The sequence below is a fragment of the Hibiscus syriacus genome, unplaced genomic scaffold (assembly GCF_006381635.1).
Source record: "Hibiscus syriacus cultivar Baekdansim isolate YM2019G1 unplaced genomic scaffold, ASM638163v2 tig00111402_pilon, whole genome shotgun sequence".
Classification (NCBI taxonomy): Eukaryota; Viridiplantae; Streptophyta; class Magnoliopsida; order Malvales; family Malvaceae; genus Hibiscus; species Hibiscus syriacus.
This window is the reverse complement of record NW_024063082.1, coordinates 1,346,975-1,370,566: the sequence shown is the minus strand read 5'-3', so window position 1 is coordinate 1,370,566 and position 23,592 is coordinate 1,346,975. Positions and strand designations below refer to the sequence as shown.

Below are 23,592 nucleotides of genomic sequence, written 5' to 3'. Positions count from 1 at the left end.
ATATTTAATCGATACAAATACAAAAGTGTCGATACTTTTATGTCAGGTGTCGATACTTTCGAAAGGATAATTACCTATTTCTTTGAAAGTGTCGATAATTTATTACACGTACTTACGAAAGTATCGACACTTTCAATATATCCGGTATCATTTTACCGTTTTTATCATTTTGATACCGGTTTTATCATATTTTTACCTGTTATATCGTTGTGGATCGATATTTTTTTAAAGTATCGACACATTATAGGCGCTATAACTGCTTCTCTTTTAAATTCACAAAGTGTCGATCCTTATATAACGTATCGACACTTTTAAATTTACCGGTTTTATCATTTTGTTACCGGTTTTATCATATTTTTACCTGGTATATCGTTTTGGATCGATATATTTTTTAAAAGTATCGACACTTTTTAGGATTTAAAACTGCTTTTAAAGTTATGTAATTTATGTTTCAATTTATTTAATAGTGTTTCATGTTTTCCACCTACAATATTAATTTAATAATTTAATTTACACAAAATTTTATTTGATTGTTTTGATATTTTATAAAATATTATTTAGCATTTAAATTTAACAATATTAACCAAATATAATAATAAATATGTTTTCAACAGTGAAATAAGTATGGACACTTTTATAAAAATGATATACTTTTTTGAAAGTTATGTAATTTATGTTTCAATTTTTTTAATAGTGTTTCATGTTTTCCACCTACAATATTAATTTAATAATTTCATTTACACAAAAAATTATTTGATTGTTTTGATATTTTATAAAATATTATTTAGATTTTAAATTTAACAATATTAACTAAAGATAATAATAAATATATTTTCACAGTGAAATAAGTATGGACACTTTTATAAAAAGGATAGATAATTTACAATATAACATGTAAAAATATGACAAAACCAGATTCATTATGACAAAACCGGTAAAATTTACTTGATATGTTAAACGTATGGACACTTTTATAAAAAGGATAGATACTTACCGATAACCAAAGTTTACCGGTTACCAAATTTTTTAATAGTTTTTCATATTTTCTACCTAAAACATTATTAGTTGTCAACATAATAGGTACCGCTAAACCGAATTTATTAAATACATTTTAATGTATCCGGTAATGTTGTATATTAGCCATATATTAACCCGCCTTTCCTGAGACATTCCCTTCAATTAAGCAATAAGGGCACCAAACTTATCAGGTCAAATATAAAAAATTACATCTCACTTACATGCACAGCACCCAACAAGTTGTCCATGCCTTTCAACATATCTCACTCACCTACAAAAAGTTAATCTACCATTATTTATCAATTAGTAGAGAATTTTATATTTGACATATTTTTTAAATATTTTTTAATATTTCATATCAAATAATTATATTTTAATTTTATTTAACTTTTCAGGTATTTTAAGTTATTTGTATGAACAATGGCTGAATAATTATAAAGAAAGGTGTTTTAATATCAACATAACCAGTCATGTTTCAACTTATTATGGGATTAGTCGTCAGGAAGAGTTTTGTGAATATTATTTTCTTATTCCTGAAACTTTTGGTCTATCGAAGTAATTATGTAACGTTCAATTTATTGTAATTCTAGTTTATTTATTAATGAATATTTTAATATTTGTTTTTTTATACATATATGTATAATTAAATAAGTATAAAAGATAACAAAAATTAAAAATAAATAATTATTATCATGTTGAAAAAATAAATAAAAAATATTTTAATAGAAAACTTTAATAATGAAAATACCTTAATAAAAAACTTTAATAAAAAATAAAAATATATCATTATTACATAATAATTAACAATGAAAAAAACATAATCATTACAATAATCTTTTTATGTTTTAATAAAAAAATAGAAAAAAACATAATCATTACATTAATATTTTGGTAGGTTTAATAAAATAATTGGTATATTTAGACTAACCCAAAAATTATTCAACGCCGTCAGCCATCAGATCAATTAAAAGTGAATTATATTAATATTCGATTTAAGGTTTAAGGCGTAGAATTGAGACACTACTAAATGTACAAAGTCAACTCACCTGCACAACACCCAGCTCACTTACACAACACCCAACTCACCTGCACATCACTCAACTCACCATTTTCGATAATTAGGAGGAGAACTAGGTGTGGGCCCCCACTTGTATTCTTATCCCCTTCTTCAACACTTCTCAATCCCATGTTTTGTAATATCAACATGCGTCCCCAACAAACTCTAATTTAAATTTAAATTCAATTTAAAAGTTTAAATTGATTAAAATAACTTTAATAGAAGAAATAAATGAAAAATATTTTAATAGAAAACTTTAATAATGAAAAGACCTTAGTAGAAAATTTTATATAGATAAAATTTAATATTATTTCAATATACTTTTAAATATTTAAAATATTCATATAGATAAATCATTATTTTAAACTAACTAATAGATTTTATATTTTGGAGAGGAAATATAAAAACTAAATAAAATATTTTATTTCTAAAATATCCTTATGTAACGTCCAAATTTATATTAAAATTTCTCAATATGTGCAACATAAATATAAAATTATTCAAACATCGAAGCTTTTAAAATAATTTGACACAGTTGCTGACTTAAAAACATAAATACTAAACAACATAAAATATAAAATTATATATGTATGTATAATTAAATAAATAAAAAATATAACAAAAATTTAAAAATAAATCATTATTACTTAATTATAAAAAATAAGCAGAAGGCATAATGATAAGAAAACTTTATTAAAAAAAACATAATAATTACACTAAAATTGGTGGGTTTACAATAAAAAGCCCCGGCCGAATTTGCAGATATTGAGGTTTTAAGTTGAGCTTTTAAGTTCGATTCTTATATTAAGTTCGATTATTTATATATAATTTACTAATTGATTAATATAAATTCAATGGTATAAATATTTATTATAAAATAACTTAACCTTTCAAATTTAATTATTTTATTCATATCGTTAGCATTTAAACTTTAAATTAAGAGATAAATATTTTATTGCATTAATATTAATTAATTAATAAATGTGTCATTTTAAATAAACAAAACATATAACGTTGAATTAATATGTTTTTACAGTTAAACAAAGTGTAAAGATGGATGCAAGACTTTTATGTTAAGGTTGAACTTTTAAATTTTTAGGAGACAGATAATTTATAAAATTTTAAGAAATAAAAATATATTATTAATTACAATTATTTAAAATATATAATAATTCAAAATTTTAAGGGACAACTATCCCATATATCATCTTCGGTCCATCCTGACAATGCAGTCTACATTAGAGTGTGTAAAAAAAATTCGATCCGATCGATCTGATATGTTGATCCGATCCGAAAATTCGAATATCTGATCTATTTTTTAATTTTTGGATAGTTCGGATCGGGTATCCGAATTTTTTTTCGGATTATCAGATCGGTTACGGATCGATAAAAAATCATGTTCGGATTATCTGAAAACCCAAAAAAAAAATGGGCTATATTAGACCCAGAGCTGTTCTCTCTGTCCACTGCCGTCTTGGATCTCCATATTCATGGCCAATTTGGACAAGTACCTCATAAGCTCTATTTCTAGTTCTCTTATTAGTCTGCATAAATGTCGATCACACATAAGAAATTGGAAAACACGTGTAGGAATTAATCCCAAAAACATTGTATTATACAGGAGTACCCATACAAAAATAACATGCAATGCAGTAATTTTTACTTCCAGCAGATCTTGAAAATTAGACAAACAAAGGATAGATGTCTACCAAATACCTCTTTCAAAGAAGGATTATTTCAATCAGGAAAGAACTAAGAATTTCGTGTCTCCTCAGGTTTGAATCCTCCTGTACTTTGAAATTTTGAAGTATTTAGTGATCCTACTATCTCTTTTATTATGTTGTTAAGACTTGATACTCTTATGTGGTATTTTATTTTGAACATCTTGTGTTGATTTTATTGTGTTGTTGAAATTTGATACTCTTGTGTAGTATTTTTAATATGAACATCTTGTGTTGATTTGAGACTTGATACTCTTATATAATATTTTTATTTTGCATATCTTGTGTTGGTTTATTGTGTTATTAATGTACACTACTTTATGTTATTTAACATTTAGGGGACTATTTTATTGTACTATGTTATTTAAAATTTTAATTGTAGTGAGGCATGTAATTACATAAACAAATTGTTGGAAAACAAGTAAATATAAATATTTTAATTTCTGTTAATTTTTTAAATTTTTTGCAAAAAAAAAAATCAGATTCGGATATTTGGATATCCGATCCGAAATTTCGGATATCTGATTTTTTCGGATCAGATACAGATCATTACTTTAGGTATCCGAAATTTTTGGATATCCGAAAATTCGGATCGGATAATATCCGATATCCGATAATGCACACCCCTAGTCTACATAGAAAATAAAGATAACAAAGTTCTTAAAATGTACCAACCCTAACTTCACTACAGTAAAATTATTCTACAACAATGTTTTTAGCGATATTTTGAGAGTAAATGTCGCTAACTTTAAAACATATGTCAACGTTTACATTTCAAACGCCACAAAATGGTAACTTTAGCGGCATTTTATACAAAACGTCGTTACAAAGTAGTACTTTAGCGAAGTTTTTATACAAACGTTGCAATACGTTCATCCATAGTGGCATTTTTTTCAACAAACGTCGTGACATAGTAGTACTTTAGTGGCGGTTTTATACAAATGTCATAATAGGGTTTATCCATAGTGGCATTTTTTCAATAAACGTCGTGACAGAGTAGTACTTTAGCGGCGTTTTTATGTAAATGCCGCAATAGGGTTCATCCATAGTGGTGTTTTTCAAGAATGCTATGACAGAGTAGCCCTTTAGCTGCGTTTTTCTACAAAAGCCGCAATAGTTTGGTATTTTTGTATTGTTTTTTATATCAAACACCGCAATAGTTCAATGCTTTAACGTCGTTTGAGTTTAAAATTACCGCAAATTTTAAAAGTTTTATGTCCCTAACCCTTCAGCCCGATCTCACTTTTTATTTTCCCTAAAATTTTCTGCTCCCCGCCATTTGCAAAGACCCAACAAATATGTTGTTGATTGGAGCCATTCGACGTCGTCATAACCTTCACTGCCACGCCCATCACGATCCCGTCGTTGTTTCGAGTATCACTGCCACTGTTCGACGCCGTCGTGACCTTCACCACCACGCCCATCATGATCCTGTCGTTGTTCCGAGTATCACTGCCACCGTTCGACACAGTCGTAGCCTCTCTATCACCATCGAGGTCATTTTTAAATTCTGAAATTTGAATGACGTTCGTGTTTTCAAGCATTAGTTGGATCATTAAATTTTAAAATATGAGATATATACATAATTACATATATATTCATTCACATACCAGGCTTTAATTACTTGATTATTGCTTGTGTTTCTGATTATTTTCTCATGATTTTGTGTGCTTATAGCTAATATTTCCTACGTGTATTCAAATAAAAGTTGAAAACATGGTGCATCGAGTTCATCAGAGAGAATGAAATTAGATGGAGACATGGTTAATAATACCAAGAACTTGAATGTGATGGTTGTTGATGATAATCAAATTCGTTTATAAAATTACCTTAAAAATTATATTTATAAAAATATATTAAAGTCTAAAAAGATTAGGTTAACTATTTAAAAATCAAATTATAGTAAAAAGAAAGAGGGTAGTTTAAGAGTCGACACAGACTTTATAGGAAAAGAAATGACTTGAATTGTGAATATTTGTACAAGGAAAGCTTGGAAACCTTTAATTTTCTTCCACTTCACGTTCTGCCGATAGCATCTTTGAGCACCAGATTCTCTGATAATGGAAGGTATTAGTAAACATATATACCCTTCTAATTATATACTTTTTCCCTTCCATTTTGTTTTGCTTTCCCAAATTCTAATCATACCAAATAAATGTTTAAAACCTTCCAGTGCAGTGAATAACAAGTCTGGGTCTAATTTTCCGAAGGTCATATGAAGGGTTGAAGTTTTGAATGGAGTGGATGTTACTAAGCCTCAGTCTGAGGGTGTTAATGGAGAAATAACAAAGGTCACTTGTAGGATTGAGAATTTCTCCAGAATCAAAGACATAAAGATCTACTTTTAAAATTTTACTGTTGATGGCAACGAATGGTAGCTTTGATTTTCCTTCTTCTTGTGCTTATGTTTTCATTTACATTTTACTTATATTTGCAAACTTATTTGGGCAGCCGACTTATTATCTACCCCAAATTTGTCAATTTATATAGGAATTGCAGATTCAGCAACTTTGCCTTCAGGATGGATTGGATGTGCCCAACACGGATTTGCAATCATCAACCAAAGAAGGTGAATCATTTGTCAATTTATATGGGAATAGCTTTTGTTAAGCAATAATCATGAGGTAATTTTGCTTTGTTGATTGCGGGATTGGAAAATTTCATGTATTGTGAGTTGCCACTTAAATGGCTCAAGAGATTGTTTTAGTTCGGCTTGATTTTGTTTCACGCAATATTTCGTTTTTCATGTGTTCCTATTATAATACCATTTAGTGCTTGTTCTCATGTATACATTCATGTTTATATTCTTTTGTATTTGATTATTTTAGGTGCTGATGAAGAAGCAATTGCAGTTTTTGGTGAAGCAACTGCTCTTTGTCAATTTTCTTTTCCTTTTAATCTGCATCTATTGTTACGTTTGCTCTTTTTGCAAGGTACACAAAATCTTACTGGATTTGGATGATTTTGTCCTCTTCTTTTTTCATTATTTGCTATGTGCTCCACTTGATACCCTATCATTTACTAAACAATCTTCTCTCGTATACTTCAGGCTGCTTAAAGCTTTGGGGGCTCCAATGAGTGCAAAGATATTCTTTAAAGCTATGAAAGTTTAGTTTGTTAGCTTTGAACTTAATATTCCTTAAAGATATCATGTACGATGAATGATGATAAATTGTTTTCTTTAATAAATTACTTACCTTCATATTCTCTAGCTCCGAAAAGAATGTTGCTTGAGAGAACTAGGCTTCTAGTTACTACAAAATAACAACTACCATTACCAACTCTTTAAATAATGTCATCAGCCCCAATATTTAAACTCATCAGTAAAATAATATTATATTAGTATTAATGGAAGTTTAAGGATTAAAATAGTGATGATCAATAATTTAAGGGTTCAACAAAGAGCAATCCAAACAAACTTGTCTATGCCAACCTTTTGCAAATAACGGCGTTTGTGGTAAAATGCCACTACAAATCATAATATATATCGGCATTTTGTATTACAAATGCCAAACACCGCTAAAGACAAGAGAATTAGCGGTGTTTGTCAATAAAATGCCACTATAAATCATAACATACAACGACATTTTTTTAGAACAAATGCCGCTATATAACTTGACCTTTTACGTAGGGATGGAAAACATGTACAATTTCGTGAATTTCGTACTATACCTGCTCCAATTGGGGCGGAGATGGGTATAACTTTAATAGGTAGTGGGCGGGTTTGGATTTAGAAAGTGGTACCCGTCGCGGGTAGTGGGCGGATGATGGGTTTGAGACCTTACCTGCCCTATATCCGCCCGCCCACTAAATACCCATTAAATTTTGGATCATTATAAATTTACGTATAATTTTAGGGTTTATCATTTATGTGTGCCAAGGAACAAAAGTATTATGTGTTTGTCATTTATGTTTTTAGGCTTTAATTATGTCTTTTATTATGGTGTTTTATGTACTTTAAGATATATGTTAACACTTAACTCATATAATCATTTGTTTATTTTATTATGTTTCTTAATGGACGTGTTTGTTTTATGTTTGTTGCTTATGTATAACTTAAGGTTGCTGTCAGGCGGGTCTAGCCGGGTACGTCTCCAGTTGGGTAGTGGGTGTGGGGATGAATTTGAAAATGTACTCGTGTGGACGGTTGTGGATTTGAAAAATTTTACCCATCATGAGTGGTGGGCGGGTGGTGAATTTGAAAATATTAGGTGGAGATGAGCTATCAGCACCCGACCCGCCCGTTTGCCGTCCCTACTTTTGTTGCGTTTTAGGTTCACAAACGTCACTAACTTGTACGACATTGATTTTAATGGCACTTCTTGTGGCACTCTTACTAGCGCGTGTAATATTTTTTGCGGCACTTAAAAACTCCACTAAAATTATGTTTTATTGTGCTTAAAACCCTTACGTCAATCATGCAAAACAATTATAAATATTTTATGTACTAACACATGCGAAGAATAATGTAAAAATCAAATTCAAATAACTTAGGAAATAAATATTATTATAAAAAAAATATGTCAAAACTAATAATTAAAATATATTTAAATTTATAATACAAAAGATTTAGACATGACTGATTATGTAGTGAAACTAAAATAGATCAAATTACATTAATCAATCATTTTTCCTACTGCCATTAAGGTGTTTAAACTATCCACAAAATAATAGTTTAAGACAATGTAAGAAAAAAATATAAATCAACCAAAAAATTCAAATAAAATAATAGATACAAATAATAAAATTATCGACGGTGGAAAATAAATATAATTAATGTTAACATAACAATGACGACACAATGATAAATTGACTTTATCACAATTTAATCAGGACATATCATTGAATAAAGCAAGTATTTATCGATAAAAAAGATAATCAATCCTAAAAGAGAGAAGATAATTATAAGAACAAACAAAATCATTTATTATTTTCATATGAAAGAAAATTTTAATTAAACAACATAAAATGTATAAATATAAAAAATACAATAAACATTATGATAAAGTATAGGAGAAAAAAAGAATGGAAAGGTTATTAAATAAAACTTTATCAAATCAATTTTTTATTTTATGAGTCGAATGCACGTACAGGTACTGTATTGGTTGAACCTTCCATGAAGTTAGCAAAAGGTTACAAATAGAAAGCGTCCGACAAACAGAGGTAGTCGCCCATGAAAACGGGCCGTACTGTCAATACTTACACCAACTTTCGCAAAAATGCTACGGTGGTCGGTACTCGGTAGCCCCACTCTCACATGCCTCCATGTGTTTGGTTTTGTTTTATGAACATCAACTCTTCTTTTTCTCGTTTCCCCTTAATTTCGTTTATTTATTTACTTTATTTATTCTTTATACCTTTTGTCTTGATTCCACCACCCAAATCTCACTACTGGCATGCTTCGTTGTGTGCACCTCACGCTCTTTTATTTTGAGATTCATGTAATTAAAGTGTTTTATATGTAGATCTGTAATATTTGATTTTGTATTAATTGACTAATAAACTTAAATTGAATTATTATACTAATAAAAAGTGCATCTCACGCTCTTTTATTTTTTATTTTTCAAAAGGTAGCCAATAATATTTAAAGCATATAGTTAAAAGTTCTCAGTTGATATATTTTTTTATTTAGGCTTTGGGTTCAATATTCATTAAGAGCAAAATTCTTTTTAGAATTATTGAAAAAACATCGACAAATACTTGATTCTATTGTCGGAATTTTGGACTATGCATGAAGCATTTAAGAATGCAAAGAACCTTATTTTAAAAAAATCATTATTGAAATGGATAATGTTGAAACAGTTATAGTACCTCAAAGACAATAAAAAGTTCTATGATATCACATTATAGTGGACATAATTCAAATGATGTTTGATAATAATAATAATTGGGAGATACGAATTGAACATATCCCTCGCAAACATAACCAAATGACAGATGCATTGGTAAAATTATTATGATGAGTCGTGGACAACTCATAGGAAAAGCATTGTTTGATTAACTCCTACTGCAAAGGATGTTTATTAAAATTGCAGCAGTTCTTTAAAAAGAGGTCAGGGTTGAATTAAGATTAATTTAATATATATAAATATATATATGATTTTTAACTGTGATTAGATTAAAATAAAAAGTTTAATTAGCCAAAAATAATGACTAGAACCCGATCAAAGAAAAACTAGAAACTACAAGATGGGCCGTCAAAGCGTGGGCGATTGATTAATTAACTCCTTAGATTATCTCCAGTCTTCATTTCTATTCTACATTATCTTTATCTCTACTATAAAGATGAAACATTAATTCATTTCCAGCACTATCTCTACATTACCATCAACTCTACTTTATTCACAATATTTAACTATTAAATAAAGATAAAAAAACATAAATAAAACATTCATAAATAATATTACGAAAATACAAATAAATAAGAAAATTACAATTCATAATAATAATACGAAAAAATATAAGTTACATAATTATATATATTTTTATATTACAATTTAATCTACTTGAATTTAAAAAAAATCAGAAAAATTACCAAAAAAAATTAGTATGTTTTTTAATCTAATTTCAATGTATTTTTATCTATCTTGCAAATTAATCTAATTGAATTTAAAAAAATCAGAAAAATTATAAAAAATCAGAAAAATTAAAAAAAAATTAATATGTTTATTTATCTAATTTCAATATATTTTTATATATATTTTATAATTTAATTTACTTGAATTAAAAAAAATAAAATAAATGTAGTGCGAGCTATAGTACCACTACAGATATGACGCGGACTGTAGCAATTCTCAAAGTGGAGATATGTTAGGCGCAGGGCTGGAGACAAAACTCTCTCCAAAGTGGAGAAATTCTCCAAAGTATAGCAGCATTGGAGATGCCCTTATGTGTGGACATCTAAAGGTGGCCCATACGTTTGCCCCACCAAGGATAACACTCACCGTCAGATCCGGCAAGACACATCACAGCCGTACATTAATTAACGAGAAAAATATAATAAGATAATTCTCCATGTTATGGTGAACTTAACCAAACAAAACGTACTCAGCTTTCTAGGGTTTCAAAGGGTTCGAAATTACAAGTAGGGTTCAGTAAATATTATTATTATTATTATCTAAACATTATTTATTATTAAACTTTGTAATTAATAAGTTATTTATTATTAAAGAGAAAATAATAAAAACAAAAAGTAAGAGGTAGGGTTGAGAAATATTATTAAAGAGACACCTCCCCTTCTCTCCCAATATTCTTCTCGGGATTGATGGTAAAGAGAAACCGACAAATTTCCACTATAAACAAACCCTATCTTCCCTCATTTCTACACCACCCTATGTGAACTTTCTTCCCATTTCTTTCCCTTTTTCCCGTCACTCATCTTTTCCTTGTTTCAGCCATGGTCTCCCATGAAGCTTTAGGGTTTTCTTTTCCGACAAAGGAAAAACGGTGACGAGAGGAAAAAAGACGGAAAATAACAAAAGATGGCTCTCTTTGTATTCTTCCACAGCTTTCTTGAACTGCAACTTCGTTCGTTGCTGCTGTTCTTATCTTAATTGACTGTGGTTGCTGCAGCGGTTCAATAAAGCTGTGGGAAGATACAAACAGGGCCAAAAGGAGAAAAAAATTCAAGACCAATTTGCAGTAGCACTGTAAGAGAAAGAGAGCGACAGGGAAATGTAACTGTTGTTTTCGTACTTGGAGTTTTCTATAGTTCTAGATTCTTGCTTCGCCGACTGTTTTGGTTCTTACTTATCTTAATTGTTCTGTCTTTGTTTAGTTTTGGATCGATCTGCATTTTTATATATATATTTACCGTAATTTATTACAGTAGCATCGGTTACATTTACCATAGCCATAAATGCCATTCAAATTCCACCTTGCATTGCACAAATTCATATTCTACGTTTGAAGGTTATAGAACCCACCTGAAAAATGCTCCAACCCAATAAATATCGACCAACTCAAAAAAAAAAAAGTGAACCACAAAATATTAACCAATCCGTAAAACAAATATCTTATGTTGAGGATCAAAACACTATAAGTTTATCAGAACTAATAAGAAAAAAACACAATGAGCAAGGACAACTCAGCTGTAAGGAAGAGGTTCTAGATTATCTCAAAACATGCCGTATTGTCGTGAGAGTATGTTTTAATTACCAGATCTGGATGCTCGTGCCTTCCTTTAAGTGGATCCACCATAGACAAAACTAGCGTGTTCTTTTTATTTTAACAAACGAAGGGGGGTTTGTCATGTTTTGCACTATTTTTTATAGCCATTAAAATAATAACAGAAGTACACCATATGGGTGTGTATGTATTAGCTGTATTAGGGATATATTCACGAGATCATCTGACCTAACTAGTTTAATTATGTGATCCCGTCGATATTGATTCATGCATGTCCTAGTGCCGCCAACTAATCCTCCTTCATATTTTAATCACTTTGCTCCTTTTGTTTGGTGCATGTATATGTATATAATGACTTATGTAACATGCGTGACACGTTGACAAGATAGAAATTAGAATTTAAAGTGTTACAATTATAACATTCCAAAACGAAAATAAAAAATAAAAAAAGATTTTAGTAAAATAATCGAAAAGAATAATTTAGAAATAAATATATGATTTCATATTAATGAATTGGAAATAAGTTCCATAGTTTATTTAAGATATATTTTTGTCAACTCCTATGGTGGTTGAGATCATTGGTTATCTATCTTTTAAGATGATCAACTATAATTGCACTTGTACAGAGATCACAAACTATTCCCTTGACTTTATTTATCACTGAAAATTAGAGGAGAAGAAAATAATTTTTTTCTTGAGTTTTTTCTTTTGAGTTGTTGCGTTGTGTGTTTTACACGTTATCTAAAGAAATTTCACATTGTGAACTATTTGAAATTTTTGATCTAATAAAGCATTTAATTAATGAGAATAAAAAAATTTCTAAAATTATTATTTTGATTAAAGGAACTTTTAAATGTTTATCATTTTAATTCCAAAACAAAATTTAAAAAAAATAACCTCTATTTGAGGAAAATTATTTTAAATTTGGGTTAAAATATCCACAAATATATGGAGGGTTCAACCGATTCAGACATTTACGTTACCCATATTGTGCACGTCTGCACATTTATGAACCAATAATTGGTATCACGTTTTCCTTAACAATATTTGGATTAATTTCTCGCTTTAAAAACATCAACTTTTTTCGACATAAGGATACATTAGGAATCTTGAATATTTATATAGGCACATATAGATGAATCGATGGGATATTAGGGTCCAGACACACCCTCTAAATTTAGTAATTATCTTATAATTTTTAAAAAAATTAATTACTAAAATGATTATTTTAACATAGTTTAATCAATTCTATAACTCATCAAGTGACCTCTATGATTAAAAGGAATGTTATTTTTCCTAAAAATCTTGAATTTGATAAATTGCGTCTGTTAAATATAAGCGTGATTAATAATTAAATGTCAATTTAGTGTTACTTTTGTAAAATAATTTTAAAAGTACACTACAAAAATAACTCAAAAAATCTTTAGTCAAAAATCAAACACTCGAGTAATTAAATCCATACACCCAATGATGAAACAGGGGGAGGAATGGGTGATGTGATTTAAGTTATCAATAAAAAATTTAATTATTATCTAAAAAGTTGTGATCACCTTGGTTCTTTGTGAATGTATGGTTGAATAATCTTAAAGACTAGGGTTGAGTAATGAAATCGAAAAAATAAAAAAATCGACACGAATTGAATAAAACAGTTCGGTTCAGATTGCCTTTATACAATTCGGTTTCGGGTTGGTTTAAACATTCAAAATTTTCAATTTGGTTCAGTTCGAGTTTTTCATATGGAACCCGAACCAAATAAACAATCTGGGTAAGTCCAGCCGGTTACCAACTTACCCTTACCCATAAGCGGTAAGCCCAAATTCTCAATTAAAGTAAATACAAAAAAACCCTAAATCTTTCGGTTTATGAAAAATTGCATTACCGAACTGAACCGAATCGAAAAAATCGATTTCACATATTTCAGTTTTTTAACCGTTCGATTTCGGTTTAAATTTTAAAAAACCGTTTATTGCGGTTCGATTCAGTTTTTAGTAAAAAAATTGAACCGAACCGAATACACCCCTATTAAAGACACTGCAACCCATTTCGTCTCATTGTCTGCATTATTTGCTGTAATGTGGTAATAATAAATCTAAAAAAATATTTTTTTTCCATCACTTTCTCTTTAAAGAAACAACACCACAACCCAAGTTGAGATACTGGTTTAAACTAACATATTATTTCTCCTCACAGCTTGATTTTTCCAATGTATCATTGTTGTACAAATCTTACATATTTCCATTACTTTTCCCTTGGCATTTCTGCATGTTCCGGTACCTGATTTTGCAGACATGGGAGTGAAATTGATACACGTTGATATTGCTGCCTTTTCTTCGTTGCATGTTTTGCTGTTTGTATGTGGGCACAAATTCGGCCGCAACCAACTGTTTTTTTCTTCTTTGTATATATATAAAAAAGTACGAATATTAAAGAATAAAACTAGGCAAAATAAGTTTCCATTTTTAGTCACAATTACCTTTTAGGTCCCTTCTAGTTTCGAAACTAGATAAAGGTCTACTATTTTTTCGGTTTAAATGCTTTTTAGACCATTTCAATTTTAAAATTAAACAAATTAGACCTTAATCCCTCAAATTTTAGTTTTAAATTGATGGCTTAATAATTAGACTATCGTCGTCATTTTATTCCTATTACTATTTGACCTCTTGAAATTGCTTCATGACTCTGTCCTTGGACACATTAGATCTCAATCGTTAATCCTTTCAGAATAAAACTGGGTCATATCTTAATGAAAAAAATTTCTACCGACAGCTATTTTATCAATCTACAAAACTCAAATAGAACACTTATTTGTGAACATAAAACTCGTTTTTATTCCCTGCCTTGTTGCATGTTTCACTTGCTGTCCCATTGCTCCAATGGTTGGAACAAAGAGTTATGCCTCAACAGCGACGTGACTGATTTTTTTTCTTACCCCACACATGGGGGCGCCATTATTGATTTGCCCTTGCCATCTCCCTTTCAGTTTCTTCACACACACCAGTTATATAAATATTAATTCGATTGTTACCGACTCTTGTTAGGTTGAATGGTAAAAATATTAATTCGATCATTATCGACTCTTAGTGGGACGAGTCATTAAATCTTTTAAACAATGTCAGAGATTCAAATCTTTAAGTTTGAGAATGAATCAAATTAGATTGAGAGAAGTAACTTTATATTGAACCTCTGCAGTACTCAAATTAGTTTAGTCGATTAATAGATCAGTTCTAAATGAGAGAGGTCGTGATCCTTTAACTCTAATAATTTAATTACATTTTATGTTATCGATAATTTTGAAATAAAATCTTATATTTGTATCCGTACATAGATTCAAATGTGCACAACAACATGGACGGTTCCCACTTGGCCTCCATTCACCTTCCCCACAAAATATCACTCGTTGGTTCAGTACTTTTCATTGTTTGCTTATACTGAATAGTTTCAAAGGGAAAAAGAAAAAGGCATGAAAGGCCGGTTTTCTACTATCGCTTTTATTTTTTAAAATGGCGATAATAATTTAGTTGAAAAAGGGAATAAATTGAAGATGAAACATTCTTCATTTAGAGGGAGGGTAGAGGTGATGTGCCACCACTACTCCATTCTCTTTGCCCTTTCAAACTAAAAATTTGACCAAAAAGCTTCAACTTTTATTTAAAAGGAGGTGAAATTTTGTCCTTTCATATTTTTTGGATTTTAGTATAATCATGGTCTATTATAAATTAATTCGGATGGAGTATTCTAAAAGTATAATTTTAGAAGTGGGACTGTCCATTGCAGTGCGCGCCTATGTTGCGGGAGCCGAGCTTGAAGTCGAGCGTGTGCTGGATACCTCCATCGGTGAATTTTGGACTTAGGTCTTGTGCTTTGAAAAATTTGTTAGAAAAACTTTATCTTTATATAAAATTTGATCCGATTTGATTTTAAATATAATCAAAGTTGATGCTAGAAGTCAAGGGTTTCAAACCAAATAAAAGAATTGCTTTTCATATTCGTGACAAATCTCTCCTACATGTTTGATCAGATGAGAGCTGATGCAAGTATATAACTTGAATTGGTAAAACTGCAGATGCATAAAAGTGTTTGAATTATTGTCACCTTTTCCCCATGTTTTCTCAATAATTGAATTCACTCTGATATATATATAAAGCTGCACAGCAATTCCTGAAAAGCTAGATCACATCTAATATTAGCAACATTATATATAATAAAGCCATATACCATTTTTTTTTATCATTGTGTTCGTTTCGCAGTTCATATTTGATTTGAAAAAGATTCCAAGCACATTTATATAGGATAACACAGCTAACAGCGGCTAAACATACAAAATGATGCAGTTTACAAAGGTTTCTTTGAATTAGGTAAAGATTCCCCATCATACTCAATTATCTCATCTCAAATGGTCCCTTAATTATTAATCCATCTTCATTACACCCATCTTTTAACTTACCATCAATGCCGTCGGTTCCGTCCGTCCTCGAACTCCAGATTAAATTTAATTGTTTCGTGTATTCTTTCTTAACGGAATTAGATTAAAGTCCGAATCTCAATATGTGATCTCCTTGAAACCTATAATTTATTATAGAACAAAAACATACTAACTTGCAATGCTCAAATTCAGACAGATGAAATAGGATATTCAAGAAACCAAAATCAGCCACCTTTTCAAGGATGTAAGAAATGTGTTCAAACTCTTGAATCACAAGTAATTATGGATTTAGACCCAATCGAACTCACAATCTCCGGAATATGATTTAGATCAATCTTCATATAAATGGCAAGAGAGGTGTTGGAGTATAACTTAGTATTACTAAACATATATCAATAGAATTGCATTACTAATCAATTTATTCATTGTTGGTGGAATAGAAACCGTAAAATGAAATTGTTAGCACTAACCGGATAATTTTAAATAATCGAACAACCGTGTCGTGGTTGCTGAAAGAATTGTGGATCACATTTCAGAAGAAGAAAAAAAAACAAGTAGGCAGTAATTTTGAAAGCTTAAAGCTTACCATGTTCTTTAATGGAATTGCTTGCTGCAAAAGAATCTTGTCCTTCAATGTAGCTATAACTTTAACCAGAAACACAAGTCCTGAAATGCCATCATGTTCTCCCACAGCTTTCTTGAGCTTTCATACATACATATAAATGGTTATTAGCTAATGTTGTAATTAAGTACGCAAATTAAGAAAGTTCAAGAAAGCTGTGGAAAAAACATGATCAGAACTTTGAAAGAAAATAACTCCCGACATTATCAACTGCAAATTAAACCATTTTTTTCAGACCTAAAAACACAGAGCAGTGGTGATGAAGAAAAAGAAGAAGGAGAAGGAGGTTCGTACAAAATTTCAAGGACCACTCTACCAATATATAATTCGTTCACCAGCTTTATAGAGAAAGGAAAAAAGTGGGGAGCTGGTAGGGTTTATTTTCATTCACCAATTACAGTTTAGTTCAACAGTTATATATATATATATATATATATATATATATATATATATATATATATATATATATATATTCAAGCGTAATAGATACTTTCGAGTTTTTTTTTTATAAAAAAAATCAATTACGTTTATGAATTTTTCTTACCCTCATTTAAAATTTTACTTAGGCATGGGTTGTTTAACCAATATTTGTGGTTAAATTTATATTTAAAAATTTCATTAGTTTATTTTTTAACCAATATTAATTGTTAAAATTTAATTCTTTATTAATTAATATTATATGTCACATGCTATCATATGATTTTATAAAAATATATATAATAATTATTGGAAAGTATAGGCATGGGTTGTTTATGGTCCCCAATCTTTATGTTTTGTTTTTTAAGCCCAAACCTGTATATAATACAGAGGTGTCAATCATGAAGACGTGAATGGTTTCTGCGTTCTTAATTTTTTTTATGTCCAGATCCTTCTAGAAAATAAAATTTTCATTTTATAAATGTGGGATTTTTTAATATTATATATATATATATATATATATATATATTTAATATTATATGCACTAGCTCAAGCTTTACGAAATTTTCATATTGTACTACATATATGTTGTTTCAGCTGCACTTGCTATCCAGTGAGATCCTCAAGAAGCCAACGACATTGTAATCCTAGGACTTACCTTACTCCAAGAGCACCTGAACCTGTTCCTTCAGCTTCTAGGATTTTGGATGAAGGCAGTAAGGAAAGGTGTCCTAAGTTATCATCGGTTCAATCCGTTGGTCAGTTTGCAAGACCACCACCGATTTGAATTCGAACATTTCGGTTTCACAAACTAAGCATCATTGTAATCCTTTTCTCTCCGGAAATTTTTCATATGGATGTTACCAATCAATGAGGATAGAAACTGAGAACCCTCCAAACTTGGGTCAACTTTATCCCCTTTATTATGGAATTCACTATCAAAATGCAGAGCTCCCCCCAAAAGGTTCTCCAGTTCAGGAAAATATAATGTCTAATACCTTATTTGTTGGGAGACCTATTGGTACAAAGATTGCAGATCCTGTTGTAAAGAGTTCCTTGCAGAATCTCTTTTCCTCTTCTGATGTTGGCGGTAATAGAATTGAACAGCAAGATATCCCACCAATGAACATATCCACAATGCAGCGTTCATGTTCGCCATTGTGCTAAGATTGACGTTTGCAGGCTCATATGATAGTGCTGCATTTCATGTTACCCGGAAGAGAGTAATTTTTAGTACTAGATATTAGGTGCCATTACATTTTGTCAATTATATGATGTAGATAAGTTTTGCTAAATCACATGTAGATCGAGGTGGTGAGAGGCATCTGTGTGTTTTAAGAAATGGGTGTAGTTTGTCGTAAGGCTCTTAACCTTGTGGTTGTGGGATCGAGTCTCATGGTTGGCAATTCATAATTGGAGGTCTTCTACGGAAGCTGCTCTCAACCTGACGTTGGGGGAAGCCTACTACCCTACCTCCCTCTTACCCCCATTATATATGAAATAGGGTCAGCTAATTTTTTTTGTCGTAAGGAGACCGCGCTTTGAAGTTGCAGTGTATGAGACTGGATCGATCTCATGGTCTCAAGTATATGTTTTTGGTCTGATATGCAGGGTCTTCCGGAGGTACCAATACACACTAGAAGAATTGTTCGGTTTGGAAAATGTCTGTTGTTGATCGAAAAGAGCCTTTATGCATCGCTGTTCATTTTTGGGTCCCGATTTCCGGAACAAGGCAAACATTTTAACAGTGTTAAGCGCCATTCATCCATGTTCATCAAGGCAAAACTGAAGCTGCAATTGGTGATGGCTTACATTACTTTCTCGGATATGGTATGCCGTGACGCCTGTTTCCACCTTTAAGCTTCATTTATATACACGATCTCTTTATTGTTTTAAGCTTCTTTTTATTTAAAAATCATAATGCATCTTACAACATAATCATTTCACATTATATCCAGGCCAGATCCACAACTGGAAAGGCATGAACAAATTAATATTTATTATACATGGAGACCATGACGTCCATTAGTTCAATAGGCCATATTTCTCTCTTAATTTATTATAATGGAGGTTTTAGAAAATATTAGCCTAAAAAGGAGGAAAAAGACGAACCATCCTATCATCGTCATCTTCTTCTCAGTGCAGGTGCGGTTGCGGTTACCATTTCGGACTTCAACGTTGAACTTTTGGCCGGCTGCACAATGACCGATGGGACGATGATGGCTCCTCTCCTTCGCATAATTTGCTTTATATTAGCACCCCAACATCGACATGGATTAAAGAAAGGATCGTGCCTATATTTAAACCAGCATCCAACGTTACTGAATAAAGCACTCGACAAGATAATCACATGATATATCACTGAACAATTTTTTTACACGACTATGTATCGAGTTAAAGAAAATAGTTTAATGGTATGTTTTAGCCCAACTAGATGTTTGTCTCTGATTGTTTATCACAATCTCCCCCGAATAGAGTATATATAGACAGAGAGAGAAATATGTTGGAAGACGAGGAAGAAGCTTGGGGGTGGATTAAATAAATCCCATTTACCATGTGTGAAGAATCACTGGAATTGTTGTGATTAAGACAGAGATTCCGATGAATTCACATGCTTGACCACTAGTTTTAAATCAGCAAAGGACAAGAAGGTATGCCAAAATAGGCACACCCTTCACTAACGTGTATACCTTTTTCACCAGAACAGGGTTTTTTTTCATGCTATCAAGAAAAGAAATTTATCCAGAAAATGAATCCATTGCTTTTATTCAAACACCAAATATCACAACATATATCGTAACAATTAGGGATGGCAAACGGGTGAGTCGGGTGCGGATACCCCCTCCTCCATCCTCATACCCACCTAATATTTTTCAATCCACCACCCGCCCACCACTCATGATGGGTAAAATTTTTTAAATCTATACCCGCTCACGCGGGTATATTCTCAAATTCATCTCCACACCCACTACCCGCAACAACAATGATTCTTTGAAAATATAATCGAATTTAACCAAAACAAAAGCTGAGAACATTTAAGTTTTGTCGAAGTAAACTAAGATGATTTAAGACCTCCTAAAATAACAGCTCTTTAATGCATTTACTTATCATAAATAAATTTGAAAGATATGGGTAGAACATTCATTTACTCTATTTATATGTTAACAGTAAGAAAAACAGTAAATTTGATTGTGAGTCACAACCGTAAACACAATTGAATTATTTCTAAATTGCAGAATACATTATTAAAAATACCCAACTATTATCTCATTCAAGGTTAGGTGTGATAGGCAAACTAAACTAAGTGGAAAGACTCAATGTTCTTATATCATTCGCTACTTGTTTTCCAGTATGTTGGCTCTCGTCCAGAATAAAACCTCCAGAAGAAGTACCATAATTTAGATAGTAAATGACTTAAAACGTCAGTCTACAATGATGAATTTCTTTGAACCGGAAACAAGTTAAGATGTGACTCCTATGCTTTCTTTCTATAAGCCGCTTTAATCTAAATTCCAAATCAAAATTTATAAAAGAAGTTAATCAATTTACAAATTCATAAAGGAAAAGAGAAAAGATTAAGGAAATTTGTTAGATTAGTTGATTGAAAGAAAGCAATCAAGGCCACAACCTCCAAAAGGAAAACATACCTAAGTTAGAGAGTGGAGAGTGGAGATCAAAGGTTTGAAACTTGAAAATCTTATACAATATTCGGATTTATAAATTAGTTTCTAAAATTACACCTAAATTCATAATGATCCAAAATTTAATGGATATTTAGCTGGGTGGATGTGGGGCGGGTAAGGTCTCAAACCCATTACCCGCGACGGGTACTAATTTCTAAATCTACACTCGCCCACTACCCACTAAAATTATACTCATCCCCGTCCCAATTAGAGCGGGTGCGGGGCAAAATACACGAATTTGTAACTGTTTGCCATCCTTGTAACAATGAAAGGACTGAAATGAAGTCATAACTCCGAGTTACAAAGTATCACATACACTAAAAACAAACAAAACTATTTAACATAATCACCACAACAAAGCTAAGGCAATGGACATGGAGAAGCAAGTAGACAGAGTGGCAACAAGGGATGAAGCTGAGCTCGTTCCAGGTGTGGCGGGGCTCGTAGGTCCAGCCGTGACGCCGCTTGAAGTTCCAGGTGCGGAGGCGCTTGGTGTTCCAGGTACTATGGGGGTTGGAGCTCCAGGAGTTGTGGGAGTGGTGCCGGGGCGGTTGCCATTTTCGACTTCGATACTCAGCTTTTTGCCGGCGGTACAATGACCAGGGAAACCGCAAATGAAGTAGTGGTCACCGGTCCTGTTAAGGATAATTCTCGCCCGTCCATTGCTCACAGTAAGTATGGGGTTTGCAGTGCTGCAAGCATCGTAACCAGCTTCTGTCACCTAGACCACATCATGTTGTCCCGTAGTATATTTGAACACTGAAAAAATATAGTAAACCAAAATTCATATATGTACCTAATGATCCAATTAAGAAGCTTACTAAAGTTAGATTTTGAGCTAAGAGACTCACGTAGAACATCCCCAACGTAGAAATCCTTGTTGTCGTTCCAGTCATCATAGAAATCATCATTACCGGTAGGGACTATCCAACCGATGGAGTCTCCCACTGAAAAAGTTCTACCGCTTGGGGTTGCAGGCGTGGTGGGGCTTGGTCTAGGAGTAGGAGCAGTACCGGTGCGATTGCCATTTCTGACTTCAACATTGAGCTTTTGGCCGGCGGTACAGTGACCGGGGAAACCACAAATGAAATAGTGGTCACCAGTCCTGTTAAGGGTGATTCTCGCCGGTCCAGTGGTCACATTAGATATCGAATTGGCAGCGTTGCAGGCGTCGTAATCAGCTTCAGTCACCTCCAGAACATCATGTTGCCCCGTAGTAAAGTTGAACACTGCAAAAACACGCAAGTATAGTAAACAACATATACATATGTAGATCAAATTCTGCTTAGATTTTAAGGTAAGAGACTCACATATAACATCCCCAACAAAGAAATCCTTGTTGTCGTTCCAATCATCATAGAGATCATCATTACCGGCAGGGACTCGCCAACCAGTGGAGTCTCCCACCGTATAAGTTCTACCACTGGGGCTCGGAGCTCCAGGCGTGGTGGGGCTCAGTCTAGGTGTGCCACTCCTGACTTCGATGTTGAACTTCTAACCAGCGGAACAATGACCAGCAAAAGCACAAATGAAGTGGTACTCACCAGTCCTGTTAAGCGTAATTCTCGCCGGTCCATTGCTCACCGGCATTAGCAGCGTTGCAGGAGTCGTAATCAGCCTCTGTCACCTCCTCAACATTATGTTGTCCCGTAGAAAAATTGAACACTGCAAAAGCAGGGAATCGCCCGTCAAAAAACAATAACTAAATATGTACATAATGATCAAACTTAAAACTTGACTCACCTAAAACATCTCCAACCGCAAAGTTTTTGTTATCAGCCCAATCATCATAGAAATCATCGTTCCCGGTGGGGATTACTCAACCGTATAAGTTATACCATAAGCACTCTGCAATAGATTCGCAACCAAAAATACAAAAAGGGCGGCCATGCCGATTTTCCCACCCATTTCTACTTGTTGTGTTCTATTGGTTACAGTCGCCCCACAAGATCTATGCCTTGGATTTTCAGCTATGAATAGATATATGTTTGTTTATCGTTATCTTCTATAAATTTGGGAGGAGAAAAGAATTTTCTGGGAAGAAGTTGAAGAAGCAATGGCATTGCGTTCAAATAAATCAATACCATGTGGCGTGGTTGACCCACTGCCACTGGCCATCGCGTTTAAAATTAAAAACACAGAAATTTGCTCCGATCTGCGAAAATAGCACACCTTCCTTTAAAGTTTTCAACTTTCAACGCGGGAAATATGTATCAAATGCGTAACCTCGTTCTTTTCAAAGGTTTAAAGGTATAGTTTTTTTTCTTTGATCAACAATAATAAAATAACAGTTTTATTTTTAAATAATTTTTTAGAATTTTTATTTAAAAATATATTTTTATGATATAAAATTAACGTAATCTATTATATTTAGATCACTGTACGTAACATCAAGTCTCAACCTATATTAAAGAGATGATCATTTTATAATTACTAGAATCTACTTTTAGAAAATATTATATAATGTGACTAATTTTCTGACAAGTAATGGACGATGTTGGAAAACAACAGCTGCAAAATTAAAC

General features: G+C 31.8%; 1 pseudogene; it reads right to left on the bottom strand.

The window, feature by feature from the left end:
• Positions 1–4,579: 4,579 nt before the first annotated feature.
• On the bottom strand, positions 4,580–23,014 carry LOC120161577 (annotated as a pseudogene).
• Positions 23,015–23,592: the final 578 nt, after the last annotated feature.